Source organism: Lepidochelys olivacea (genome assembly GCF_965140295.1).
Source record: "Lepidochelys olivacea isolate rLepOli2 genome assembly, chromosome: 1".
Classification (NCBI taxonomy): Eukaryota; Metazoa; Chordata; order Testudines; family Cheloniidae; genus Lepidochelys; species Lepidochelys olivacea.
Genome location: NC_140411.1, coordinates 253894669 through 253909671, shown reverse-complemented (window position 1 = coordinate 253909671; position 15003 = coordinate 253894669). Strand labels below are relative to the sequence as shown.

Below are 15003 nucleotides of genomic sequence, written 5' to 3'. Positions count from 1 at the left end.
GAGACAAAACTCCCAGTGGCCTCATTAGGAGTTTTGTGTGAGTAAAGACTGAAGGGTTTGCTCACAGGATGTAATTTCACCACTGGATCAAGAAGATGATGGGTGAGATCCTTGCCCCATTCAAGTCAATGACAAAGCTCCTATTGACTTCTATGAGGTCAGGATTTTGCTGTCTGTGTGTGTGTGTGCGTGTGTACGCAATAGGGTGCTAATCCCTGACTGGTGCTCCTAGATGCAACTGCAATACAAATAATAAGTAAAGGAGAAGCTTGGTTGTGTAGACCCCAATTAAACAACAAAGAAAATGAACAAGATAGACAAATACTGGCAATGTGCATTTCTTTTTGTGGAAATGTTTCCCTTTTAAGACTTGCTACAGGATGAAAATTCATTTCTAAAAGGCTTCAGCTTGTGCATCAGCAGTAGTTTGTGAGAACAGCCATAACTTTTGTAGTGCTGAAATACAAAGGGTGCTCTATTTTATCTACAGATCCTCCAAGACCATGTGCTTTGGCATAATTGCTTCATTTTATCATCGTTGCTCATATGATTGTTCTGTACATCTGATTAAAATGTTCCACTAGGATCTGGAATTGGAAACTGTCTTTTTGCACCATACTCTGTAGTGCAAGGTCAAACAGATGATCTCCTAACCTGAATGGAGAATGTAAGGTCAGAGGTATTTTTTTCTTGATTTATTGGGCAGTTTTCGTGCTGTTCAGAAGGATTTAAATGTCTGGGGAAAGGATTCTGCTTTCTAAAAGTGGGCCTAGTGCTGGAATTCTTATTCAGACAAAACTCATGTGAATTCAAATGGTGTTTTGCCTGAGTGAAGACTGCAGGGTTGTTTTTAAAAAAGTGATAATTTGTTCAACAGACTGACACTGATCCCTGAATGCATCTAGCTCAGCTGCAATTTCTTTTAGTTTTTTTTTTTTCTTGGAAGATCTGAGTGCATGCAGGCAACATGCATACACACGCACAGATTTTGATGGTCTGGCACATTTCTGAATAGAATATATTTTTCCATCCTCACGTGTCATTTTTTCTGTCTGCATGAGAACAAAGGGGACATCTGGGGTCAGCACAACATTTTTGTACCTGTGTCAACAACCCCATTTCTTTACCCAGCTATCTGGAGCGAGTCTGTATGGGGCTTTCATTTTGGGCGGTATGAGGGGATCCTCCCTCGCCCCAATTTATACCCCACTCTCCTAATTCTCCTAGTTGCCACAGACTTTTCTTTGACCAGGGATGGATGGGACTCCCTTTGGAGCTCTTCAGCACTGCTCCAAGGGTAGCCAGAAGACTTACTATAAAGCAAGAAGCGGCACCTTCCTTTCTCTACACCCCCCCATCAGAAGCAGCGTGCTGTCTCCAGAACTGCTGTAGCTGATTATTTTGTATTAGACCCAGGACTGGAGTGCCATCGTAACAGGTGCTGTACAAACATAAGACGATACGTTTCCTGCCCCCAAAGAGTTTAGTCTAAAAATACAACTGACATAAAAGGCCGGGGGAGAAGGATAAAATTGATCAGGGTGCTACCATATCTGAGGATATCCTCAGTGAGTCTCCTTCCATTTACTTCAAAGGGACTAAGTACTCAATCTTGCGTCCCTCATATGGCCACGCAGACCTCTAATTACAGGGCAAGGAAGCCAACAACCCAATATGTTTTCGTTTTAAATCATTTATGCCCCGCCCCCCTTTAGCAGATTGACATGTGTTTTTAACTTACTGTTATAAGGTGGACATCTGGTAATGTAGTCGATTGCTATTTGTGTCGCTGCACTTCATATACTTCAACGTAATTGATATACTGCAGCACCTTGTAAAATACCATTCGAAAGTATGCAATTTTTTTAAATTAAAAAGCAATTCTCTGGAACATTTTAATTTGGACTTTGGAGAAAATAATGTAAGTTGCTTGGCCTGTATATTTAGATTCAGATGAGACAGAGCACTTACACATTTTTTTAAAAAAGCAGACTCTTCAACATCCACAACACACAAGGAAAAAGCTGCATGGCTGGAAATGTCCATCTTATTACACATAATTTCTTGTTCTACGGATTATTGCCCTGGGCATCTCATCGAAGAATGTACAAATCAGTCTGGTTTTTGATGACCACATCACATCCACTGGATGGCTGATCAATGGGGAACCAGAATCAAAAGGCTATTGATTTTAACATGGGTTTTTATAAAGTCGTGTTATACTATCATATTTTCATAGCTACATATAGCCTTAGAATTTGAGGCAGCAATTACAGTCCAGGCAGCGTTCCCTCTGATGGGAAGGCCATTCAGACAGAAAAAGCTGTTTGAAAGGACAGCTGAAGCAACAACTAATTTCTGCATTTAGATCCATAACATACAGAATATCAGTGAGTATCAACAGGAATACCACCTGGGGAGTGAATACAGAATAAGGATGAGAGACTTGCACTTTCCTTTGCAGTGCAGATCGGAGAATAGAATTTTGCCCTGACGTTTGAAAAGAACTTGATGAAAATGATTGGTTGATGCCATCATCAGTCTCTTTGCTGAATATTTCATAGTCGTGGGGCCTGATTTCAGTGGTTAGATCTGTGTCAAGTGCTACCAGATCAGAATGACAGCGTTTTATATACCCACTTTGCAAAGACAGAAACTACTATACAAGGTGCAAAGCAATGAAAACTCAGGCCCAACCTGTATACTTGTATACAGTGATGAGCTGCCAAAAGCTGAAGAACCGGTTCCTTCAGTCGCTCCAGGTCTTTGGCGGCAGGTCCTTCACTTGCTCCGGGTCTTTGGCGGCACTGAAGGACCTGCCTCTGAAATGCCGTGGAAGACCCAGAGCGAATGAGGGGCCCACCGCCGAAATGCCGCCGAAGACCCGGAGCGCCACCGGGTGAGTAAAAATTAAAAACAGATTCTCAGGGGAGCCTCCCCAGCTGACAGCTCAGGCGGGCTGGACAGGACCGTCCCGTGGGCCGAATGTGGCCCTTGGGCCGGAGTTTGCTCACCCCTTTAACAACCGGTTCTAAACCGGCTTTAAAATTTAACAACTGGTTCGCTCGAACCGGCTCCAGCTCACCACTGCTTGTATATCTCTATTAAGTACATAAGATCCCTATTGCCAGATTACCCGAGTAGTTTGCATCATAGCAGCTAACGTATTAATAGGAAGTATGTAGACCTCACCTATGTATTATTTATATTAACACCCAACTGCAATGTTAAGAGGAGAGAGAATAAGTTAATATTACTGCCGTTAATATGACCAAAAATCTATTGAGCGGAAAAATCACCAGTGACTTCAATGACCTGTTATTAGCAATTCCTATCTTGCTCATATTACTTAGCAACAGGATTTACCGGCTGATTTATGTAGTCTTTAGAATATGCCATCTCTGTAGGCAAGATTTTCAAAAGTGCTCAGCATTGGCCTAAACTCTGCTCCCACTGAAGTCAATGGGATACTTACCATTCACTTCAGTGGACGCAGAATTAATGCAGTGCCTAGCCCTTATGAAAATCCTACTCTCTCCCTTTTCATAGGTTTGCTCCATTACCGTTTCAATTGAGGAAACCACATATGTTGATCTTCAGCGATAATAAAGCAAGTCCAGGCAGCGTTCCCTCTGATGGGAAGGTCACGCAGACAGAAAAAGCTGTTTGAAAGGACAGCTGAAGCAACTAATAAATGCTGGACTTTTAATGCAATAGCTCATTGAGCTAGTGGCATGATTCATCTGATAGGACTGACCGCTTATTCCACTTCCACTCATTTGAATGGGGTCTGTAAACAAGTCCTTGGCAGATATGTAGCCTATTTGTTGATTTTTATTTTTGTTATAACAGTTAAAATCACACACAGATTCATTACAACGTGGGTCTTCACTCCACTGCACACAATGGCTACCGCCCTCAAGCATCAGCACTTATTACCTTCCAATAATGCACTTAGCGCTTGGCGTACAAAGTGTGTTTCCATCTATTTTTTTTTTATTTGCACTTGAGGCACAGAGCATTTAGTCTTTGACTTTGTCAGACTATCTTGGCATTCACTGAATAAATATCCTGAATGAATAATCAACAAACAAATATCTTGAATAAAATATTAGGAATCGTGAAACTCCTAATAAAAGACTGAGAAGGCAGGTCACAGTTTTATATTAAATGTGACATTTTCCACAATGCTTACCCTGCAAGGGATAATGACCTACATTTTCAAGAGTGACTAATGATTGTGTGTGTCTAACTTGAGTTATATTAAAGGGACTTGAGTTTCAAAAAGCACCCACTGTCTGAAAATCAGGCCCGTTAAGGTTGTCCCAAGTTCGATACCTAAAATTGAGGCATCACTCGTCACTTTTAAAAAGTTAGGTCAATGTGTCCAAGATTAAAATCTCTCTAGTCCATCTAAAACCCAAGCAACATTTAACAGTCAGTCTCATCTCCTGGGGGACTCAACATCTAGTAAAAATATGAATCCAGCAGAAGTTGTCGGGTTCAAATGGCGAAAGCTAAATATAAATGTGCAGTCATTTCAGTTATCTAGACATATAGCAGACACAATTTTGATTATTTTAAGCAAAAACATGTTGGAATAGACACCAAACCATACTCCTGAGAGCACGTATGCAACTCCTGCAAACGTTAATAGGAACTGTGTTTGCAAAAATCTCGTGAAACTGCTCCAACCCTGGTGCAACCAACACAGATGCAAAATCTATTCACCCACCGTTGACATGAGGACAATGAAAGGAAACACTAATTATATTTTGCTCAGCTGCCTAAAACATTACTTGCCAAAACAGGTAGGCAAACAGACATTTAAGTGAAGTTGGTTTTGGTAGGAAACTCCATTAATTTGCAAAGGGAAGAATGAGAAAAAACAAAAGATGAGAAACAGGCAAAAAAAGTGGAAATGGACTCCCTTAAATCCCTTTTTCTTTAGGGCCAAATAGGTCAACATTCAGTGGACCACAAGAAATTATTGAAACATCAATGAGATGTGATGGCCATATTGCAATGTTTGTGTTCATTTATTTTTGTCTCCTTCTGGCTTAGGTTGCTGTGCCCTAAGTCTCCCCAGACTTAGCTTTGCTAGCTGTCTTTATCAGAGTCTTCTCACCAATATAACAAAATAAATCTATCTGTCATACGGGTTTATACTGCTGCCCATCACTATAGGAACTGAGTGCCTGATCAAAAACTGAACTTTTCTTTCAACTTTTGATTCAAGACCACTTGTATTCATCGTGAATTTCAGCTGCTTGAGAACAATATTGAACGCTGTTTGTAACCGGTTACGTGTATGTTTTTAGTATAAATAGGTGGGTAGAATGCACACACTACATGCCTGTGATATTTCCTTATATTAAAATGATGCAGTAATATAAACAAAATTGAGATAAATGGAGAGTTACATACCATTTTTCTCTTCCCATGAAAAGGAAAGAAAAAAAAATGGTTGGAAAGGTACTTCCTGACCAAAATGCCATATAATGCATGGCCACACCACAGGTATGCTAAAAGCATTACTGTTTTAAATATGGTAAAAGTTTGGTGGAGCTGTGTAATTCAGTAGATTAATGTATTAATCTTTCAGTTGTGGACCATTGGTTCAAATCCTGACTGAGTCACAATTTGGGTGGTCTCCGTTCCCTCTGGATACTTATCCACATGCCAAAGTGACCATTCTATGTGGCAGGACTGGCAATCTTTGTTCACAAAAGGCCCAGGACTGTAACAGCAGGCACACTGTAGATCAGGCTTGCGGGACTTTGACCAAGGTGTGCAAGAGAACCTATGTAGTGCCTCCCACTGCAGTGAGTGGGGTAGCCCTTGCCTTATTAAGCACTAAGTGCACCAGAACCATTTTAAAAGTTTGTAAATAAATATCCAAATCTGCTCAGCTTGCTTTGTGTCGAAGTATAACATATAAAAATGATCTTGGATTCAAGCTCATTGGGAGTTGTAATCAAATTATTCCATGCATGGGTAAAGTATGCGGAATCTGCAAAAAGCAACTCGATTACTGGGTTAAGCTGACTAGACTGTTCTTGAATTTTTAAAAAGTAATTAATTTGGTTACAAAATAACTAGAGTTTACTGCAGGCTTTAGGCTCTGATTACCTCAGAATCCAGCAGGTTTCCACATGAATCCTGCTGGGAGACATGTCAGCTGCAGGAATGCAAGAGAAGTTTTTAACTTTTCTGCCTGCCTGCAAATGTCAGGTGTTAAGGAAATGGGTGGCAGGGAGTAAGTGAAGTATTATTGGAAGGCCTTTGAGGACATAGGACTGGAATGGCATGATTTATGGAGCATTGTGAATAAGTCATGGCTGTAAATCACTGCCGGTCACACTGCTGGGAATGATGTCAAGGGAGTTACTGAAGCATTACGTGGAATACTTCCCTGGTTCCAGCTAGTTAACCCCAGCATATCGCACTGGAGTACAAACCCCAATGACTTATTATCCAAAGTCAATTTATCAAGTCTCAGCTTTTGAGAATTCTTAAATAAATGAGGTGCCCAGAGTCCTTTTTAAATCACAACCTCAAAAGGCAAAATCAAAAATGCTGTTTGGACATGCTTGGGGAAGCTGGCATTAGCTAACTCAGACAGCATTTCTTTAGAAACAGAGTTGTAATAAAAATCTTTCCACACCAATGTGGAAAATTGGTACCTTGTGTCCATTTAGCTAACTTCAGAGGGGTCACTAAACACCGGTAACCGTGGTGTCACAACACTGTTATTTGAAATTAGAAACAACTTGAAAATGACATGCACTGTGCTGAACTCTGAAATAAATGCAGAGATATTCCAGTGTAGCCATAAATGCAGCTCAGTTCTGATGGAGCCATATCAACTGAGATATCACTGATACTGTGAAACAAGGCATTCTTTTCTAAATATTACACTTGATCGCCTTGACAAAGACCTCTGACACATACAGCATGGAGAGGATTTCGCTGCACTCTTCATAACGCTGCCGCGTGATGAGGCTGGCTCACCGTGAGTGGCTCCAGTTTCACTTCTCAGATAGGAAAGCCCATTCATTTTGAGAGTGTATAATGTAATGGCATGAATGCAATAATTCCAGTATTTCATTAGGTGTCCATTTTGGGATTGCCTTGATTTGTCCTGCAAATCAACAATCAGTTTTTTAATTGGACACACATCAAAAAACGTGACCAAAATTACAACACACATTGGGAACTTTTAATGAACAGGCCAGGTACAAGCAACATGGTATTTAACTTCAACAAAATGTATTTGGGACTCTAACTATATGTGGTTAAAAACTTGGGAAGCCCTCCATTTGAATTTGTTAGGCCTGGTCTAGCGGTTGGAGCACAGAACTGGTAGTCAGGATTATTCATGAGCTCTGAATCCTACTCTGATTGACTCCCTGTGTAGCTTCAGGCAAGTTATTTAACCTTTGGTCACAGTTTTTTTTTATGTATAAAATATAGTTAATGATTCCTACTTATTCAACACAGGAATTAATCAATGTTTGTCCAGCTCTTTGAAAATGAAAAACACGCTCTATAATTACTATTACAAATAGTTCTCAGTTGCTTTTTCTGTGGGCCACACAAAATTGTTAATCCTGTTTCAATGCCAGATTAAATAGTAAGGTTCTGATCCTGCAACTGGTTCCATGCAGGTAGGGCCCCGAGCCTCTGCAAAGCTCCGTTGACTCCATCAGATGTCCACTTGCACAGATGCAGTTGCAGGACTGAGGCCTGGGATGTTAAAAAGAATCCCATGTAGTAGGCAGTCAACAGTCTCTTGCACAGTGTGTTAATATGTAGTAGAATGTCTCAGCCCACTTAGTCAAGTCAGAGACTTCCCATGCTACTTGCATTAGATCTCTCACACAGATGTGACTTTGACTGCAGTGACCTTGTTACTGACTTGGACAAGCTGCCCTTGGGAAAAAAGTGTTGGGACATCTCACTGCACCGCCTAAGGCGCTACATGATATAATGATCCAGATCGGCTCATGTTGCTCTCTAGTCCCGGTTTATTTTAAAAACTGTCATGACCATCTGTATCAATCCATGACAGTTACATAACACTTGCTGACAGAGCACTCTCCTTTCTGAGTGCTCTTCCGAGCTCTGTTTCATCATTAAAAAATGCCTCAGCATTACCGCTTCCTTCTGTAGGCAGGTGGAAAAGCTAACCACTGACGTACTGCAATCGAGAAGCTGCAATTTACTGTATCCAAGGCTTACTCATGCCAGTGAATACCAACGAGGACTGATCCACAACTGCTGAATTGTAGCTTTCCACCATGAGTGTTTATTTTTAAACTAAGCAGAACAAAAGGCCTGGTTTTTGCTGCTTTCCTGAGTTTCATTGTGCCAGCTTGTCAAGGTTCCTTCCCCACTCTGAACTCTAGGGTACAGATGTAGGGACCTGCATGAAAACCTCCTAAGCTTACTTTTACCAGCTTAGGTTAAAACTTCCCCAAGGTACAAACTATTTTACTTTTTGCCCTTGGACTTTTGCTGCCACTACCAAACGTCTAACTGGTATTTATTATTATTAGGAAAGAGTTCGTTTGGAAACGTCTTTCCCCCCAAAATCCTCCCAAATCTTACCCCCTTTCTTCTGGGAAAGGCTTGATAAAAATCCTCACCAATTTGCATAGGTGAACACAGAACCAAACCCTTGGATCTTAAGAACAATGAAAAAAGCATTCAGTTTCTTAAAAGAAGAATTTTAATAGAAGTAAAAAAGAATCACTTCTGTAAAATCAGGATGGTAGATACCTTACATGGTAATCAGATTCAAAACATAGAGAATCCCTCTAGGCAAAACCTTAAGTTACAAAAAGACACAAAAACAGGAATATCCATTCCATTCAGCATGGCTTATTTTCTCAGCCATTTACACAAACAGAATCTAACGCATATCTAGCTAGATTACTTACTAAGTTCTAAGACTCCATTCCTGTTCTGTCCCCTGCAAAAGCATCACACAGACAGACCCAAACCCTTTGTTTCTCCCCCCCTCCAGCTTTGAAAGTATCTTGTCTCCTCATTGGTCATTGTGGTCAGGTGACAGCGAGGTTATCCTAGCTTCTTAACCCTTTACAGGTGAAAGGGTTTTTCCTCTGGCCAGGAGGGATTTTAAAGGTGTTTACCCTTCCCTTTATATTTATGACACAGCTCATTCACTGCTCCTGGTTTGTCACCCCACTGTGATGTCTGATCATTCATATTCCTCCTGCGGAGTATCACAGAACTGACAGTAGCCCAGACCCTGAACCTGGTGAAAAGCCAGAGTTAAGTGGCTTTGCCCAGGGATTCTCTGCAGAAATAGGGAAGGGACAGAATCCTCCACCCCAAGTCATGGAGCATGAAGCAGTATCCACAGCCCACTACTATGTGCCTTGTCTGGCAAAATAATGCATGTGAAATGCTCCTGATCAAAATGGGTTCTTGTCCACAAAAAGAAATATTAAAATATATTGGCCAGTGTGAGAGCCCTGGATGGCTAATGGAGAGATCAGAAGGGGAAAGGGAGGAATCCTCTGTCATGCAGTAGCAGAGGACATGGTCACAGCCATTAGACCAGAGTAGCCCAAGGGCACCTCCCATCCACAAAGGTGAGAGAAGGCTGAAGGATGAAATAGTGGCATATTCTTCACACCTCGCCTCTAAACCTACTGTACAAGCAACATGCAGGGAGCCCCCTAGTACTGAGCACTGCCTCACATACGGAGAGGAACCTTTTGCATGGCTCCTAGATCTTACCCTCATGTGCAACAGTGTCTGTTCTTCTGCAACAAGGCCCTCCTTACCTATAGAATGGGGAGTAGTACTCGTCCCACTTCTGTACTGAAGCACCCCTGCTGCTCTGAGATAACTGAAGTGAAAAGAATGTAACAAGAAGTTTAGAACAACCTACTGGGTACAGCTTGGAAAAAATATACAGTCTACCATTATGTGCCTTGTCTGGCAAAATAACATATGAAATGCTCCCGTTCAAACTGGATTTTTGTCAACAAAATTTAAAAAATTGAATTTTTTCTTTTTAAATTGCCCTAATCACTGTAACATTTAGCATACTATATCAACCTTACAGACTAATCACTTTACAAGCTGTTTGTGTTTTTTCTGTTCCCAGGAAATCTCTGCAAATTGTAGACCAATCAGTACAAATTCCATCCAAGCTCTCACAGGGAAAGCAGCCGTCACTCCAAGATTCAATCCTTTACTGCTTATGCTTCTGTTTCAGTCTTACTTACAAAGAGCAATTATAGATTTTCATTTAGAGTCTTTATCTGAAAGGTAAATTGTTTCAGTAACTACTGATTTAGAACCAAATCAGAGGCGCAGTCAGTCACACAGCTCCAGCTTAGATGTCCATTGCTCCAATTGGCATCACCCCATAAACTGAAAGAGACGTCTCCATTCATTCAGGAAAGAGAAGAGAGTTGTTTGTATGGATGGATTTTACAGGGTGAAGTCTGTTTCAGAACATGCCTCCAATGCTAGATGTTCAATTGATTTGAGGTATGGTTTGAACAGATCACATATTAAAAGAGTTTCTCATATACACCTATTTTATATAATGCATTCAGGCCCCAATTCAACCGACTAGCTTTATTCAGCAAAGCACTTAACCACATAGTTAATGTTAAATCCATGCTTAAGTACTTTGCAGAAATGAGGCTTTTTGCTTTTGAAACATCTGCTATATCTACACATAATATATTGAGCAAATAATATATTGGGAAAGTAAAGTTAGGACAGTATTTCATGAAGCTTTAGTTTCTTTTTAATGCCCCTTTAACAGCCAGAAACAAGGGCAAAGCCTGCACCACGTGACCAGCGAGCTCTCCATGGCTATTAGCAAGTGTTCCACAGATCAGTGGTGCTCTGTGGACCACAGATAGGGAGCCACTGCACTAGACAAAGCTGCTTTGTTAACAGCTGAGAGAGGAGCTGTGGCTGTCCCCCTGCCCACACAATTGAATTCTACATAGAAAAAAAATTCCAAGTTTAACACGAGAATTAATTTCCATATGTAGATCAAGAGTTAGCTTCCTCAGAGGGAAGGAAGCACAAGCAATGTTGTCAGTTTCAAACAGATACATATTTCAGATGCGTTTATAGCTCACCAGTTTCTCTAATTTATAGTTAATCTTAGATTCATGCTTGTGGGCTCCGAAAGATACTGGATATGGATGAGATGGGGTAAAATTCTCAGTTATTAATGGGTTACCCTTGTCCTAAGGTTCTCCCTAAACACTAAACTTGCTTCATGCTTTACACATTATAAAAATAGGCCTTGTTGTTTATCTGGAGAAGGAGAAAGGGATAATGCTGGATGCTGTTTTCTACCCTCGCTGTTTGGCATCTTCTCAATACATTCAAGTACAATGGGGGCAGATTCTCAGGACTCACAAAGGGAGCAGACACCTCCCATAACTCCCCTGCAGGGGAGAGCCCAGACGTGGAGAAATGCCCACGAGGCGTACAGCTGGCAGGGCCAGGTCCCACAGCTCCCAGCGCAAGGGGGCATGTTGGAGGCCGGGAGGTAGAATAGCGGGAGCACATCATGTTCTGTTTAGCTCCCTAAACCATATGCTAGCTGGCTCAAGTTAGATCAGCCCCTGTTCTGCTCTCATCCCACAGCAAGCAGAGACACCTGATGTGGGACTAGAATCAAACGCCAGTACAGTGTGGGATGGCCAAAAATGGTACTGAAATGTCCTATTGTGGCTCCAGAAAGGAGCATCATCCCCTTAAGACTAGCACATGCTACACCCACACCCCGGGGCAGTATTCACACTAGCCTGATGGGGGCCTAACTATACTCCCCATCTGGAACGCTCCTTTTTGGGCTGGGGGGCACTGGCTAGGTAGCTGGTACACTTTGCAACTGAGCTCTCAAGAATTATAGCAATCCTGCCTGCCTTTTGCATGGGACAGTGGGTGGGTACGAGGGTCTCTGTCTCTGTGCTTTGTTCCCATGACTAACACACACACACATAGCACAGGGCAGGAGCTGGTCCTTAGAGAGAACAGACCAAATTAATGCCTAGTGCAACAGTACTGGCTTCAATCTAGTTATCTAGTTGTGCCTGTGCTTTATTTCAAGTGTGTGTCTGTGTAATTTCTTCAAGTGCTTTATTTAAAGTTCTTTCTGGGCTTGTCTATGCTCCCCGGCAACTTGGATTATGGGGGTGTGAGTAGTGTGCATGAGAGTGCTGCAATGTAACTCCCCCGTGTGATCACTGTGGGCGTGAACAAATAGGTTCCTAGTTCACATTCATGGAAACCTCTTCAAACAGGATTACGTACATATGAAGTAGGAACCTTTTACTTTGCACCCACAGCATCCACCTGGGGGAGTTACAGCATAGCCTTTTGGTGTGCACTGCTCTTCACGCCCCTGTAGGCGGAACTGTGGGACAGTGTAGACATGCCCTCAGACTCGTAGGATTCTGCTCTACTAATCATACTATTTTCAATCAGCCTACTCCTAGAGTAAGGTACTACTCAGTACACATAAGGTGGCAGAATCCACCCCTTAGCAAGAAATGGTGGCAAAGAGAGAAGAATCAGGAGTAGAAAAACTCAGAACCAGTTTGAACCAAGTCAGGCTTGCTGCTGGGACTGAGATGGGTCATTCTCCTTGATAGGTGCTCGACTCTGGCGTCTCTTCTCTTGTTCAATTGCCAGATCCCGAGCTGACTGATGGAGCTTGTGCACCACTTTATGGTGGATGGGGTCAGGCTATGTTTCCTAAGCAGAGCCTGAGGAAGCCCTTTCTGAGTGCAGGGAGTGTCTATTGATGCTGCCAATTGCAGGGAGCCTGGCGTCATTTGGTTGTTTGTTTTTAAGAAAGAAAGAAAGGAAAGAATTGCTGCAAAAGGAAGCCTGTTAATAAAATTAAAAATGGGACATACAGGAGTATGGTAGAGGTAGACATTGGCCATGGACAGTCTCCCTTCCCAATACATTACAGCCCCACTCCTGGCATTTCTCATGGACAGAAAGGGGTTGAAGTTACTCCCCACCTCCCATTTTCAGATCAAGTGGTGAAAAAGAAAACAGCTCAGTAAGATGGGGAGTTCTAGTGAAGGAGATTGTGAGCTGGTGGGTTGGGCCATGTGATCCAACAGCAAAATTTTTTACCAAGTGAATTCCCTCCACCCTCCCAAGCTTTATTTTTGAGCTCTTTGACACACAGAAAGGGGGCAGAAGCATCTATGAAACCAGAGAAGCAAACAGAAGACTCCCAGCCCATGCTACATCTTGGTCTTCAAACATGAGGATTTGGGGGCTCTGCCTCCTTAAAAGCTCTTGTCCCCTCTGGGAAATTCCTTTATGCAGCGACATTTTCAGATGCGCAAGAGATCAGCACATGACACATGCACTATTTAAGTCACACAACATAGGGCTTCTGTGGGTCTTAAATGGGCGTAGGCATTACCTGCACAAGGGGGGATTTCCTGCACTGAGTTTCCTGGCTTTCCTTTGAATACCTGATTGGTCTTCAGTCCCCATACCAGCTTAATTAATTATTCCTCTGCGGTATCAGGGCTGGGAATTAACTCCTCAGCTGCTGATTCACAGAGGGCTTCTGCAGCCTCACCCAGAGATATAATCCCCTAGCAAGGCAACAGTTCAGCTCCCTCAGCTTCAGACACATTTAACAAGGATGAACTTTTCAAACTTCAAAAGCGACCGATAGCATTCATTATAAATGTTGAGGTATGATTTTATTTTAAAGCCTAGAAAGGAGAGCAGAGAGGCCACGCTGCAGGGTGGTCATTTGCAAAGCAAACTCACTTTCATCAAGGCAAAGCAGAGAGGAACGCTACACACTACCAGTGCAACTCAGTGGGGCATTTGGGGAAGAAACAGGAAAATGCAGATGGCTATTTAACATACTTCCAAGGGATTCTCAAGGAATCTAACATTACATTGTGCCTATTCAGAAGGACTTATCAGGCAGAGGCAAAACAAATAGGTTTCAGATGATTTCTCTTCCTCAAGTGTTTGCTTTCTCCAGAATGAGAGGGATGGATCATTCATTTATAGAGTGTCTCCCCCGCCAACGCCAACGGTCTGTCTCTCTCTCTCTCACATACACATAAAATTAAATGAATAATTTGATTGTATCACAGCAAGACAATGCTCCGAGCAGACTGTAACTATGATTTCTTCATAAAACGATAATTTTAGTTATATGTACATGGAAAGGCCATAGCACACGAAGTGACAGGCAAAGAAGAATTGTATCTATTGATTCTGCCTGGCTTCAGGAGTCAGACTGAGGGCTTGTCTACACTTGAAATGCTACAGCGGTACAGCTGCAGCTATGTCGCTGTAGCACTTCAGTGTAGACACTACCTATGCTGATGGGAGGAGTTCTCCCTCCGAAGACGTGGTAGCCAGGTTAATGGAAGAATTGTTCTGTTGACCTAGCACTGCTTACATGGGGACTTAGGTCAGCATGACCGCATTGCTTAGAGGTGTGAATTTTTCACACCCCTGAGCAATGTAGCTGGGTTGATCTAATTTTCTAGTGTAGGCCAGTCCTGAGATGATACTTGATGTTACCTCTTATTAGTATCTTCTCAGGTGGCCACATCTGTTTCTGTAGGACTAAGTTTTCGTTTAAGAAACAAATAAAGCTATTAACCCATATGACTGGGCATAGTCTGTAGTTGCATCCATTGCTACCAATCTGTATTGTAACTCCCAGAAAGTTCAGATGCAGTGGTGGTGGTGGTGGGTGGGTGTGTGTGTGTGAAGGTACTTAGCCTGCAATATTAGGATAACTTGATGTTTCTGCTTAAATTATTAGCAGTGACAATTACTATTCCTATTAATCTGCCATCATTATGTTTCAGAATCAACAACTCTATTCAAATAAGTAGAGGCAGTTCACAGTTTTCAGAGATATTTGCCAAATTCTCTCTAAGAACTATAAGTCCACCAAAGTCAATGGAATTGCAGCACAGATGA

At 42.1% G+C, this 15003-nt stretch overlaps 1 protein-coding gene across 4 annotated transcripts in view; it reads right to left on the bottom strand.

Moving 5' to 3' along the window:
- Nucleotides 1-15003, bottom strand: part of CHST11 (carbohydrate sulfotransferase 11) — a 235288-nt gene that overhangs the window by 28146 nt on the left and 192139 nt on the right. The gene's annotated exons all lie outside the window — the stretch shown is intronic.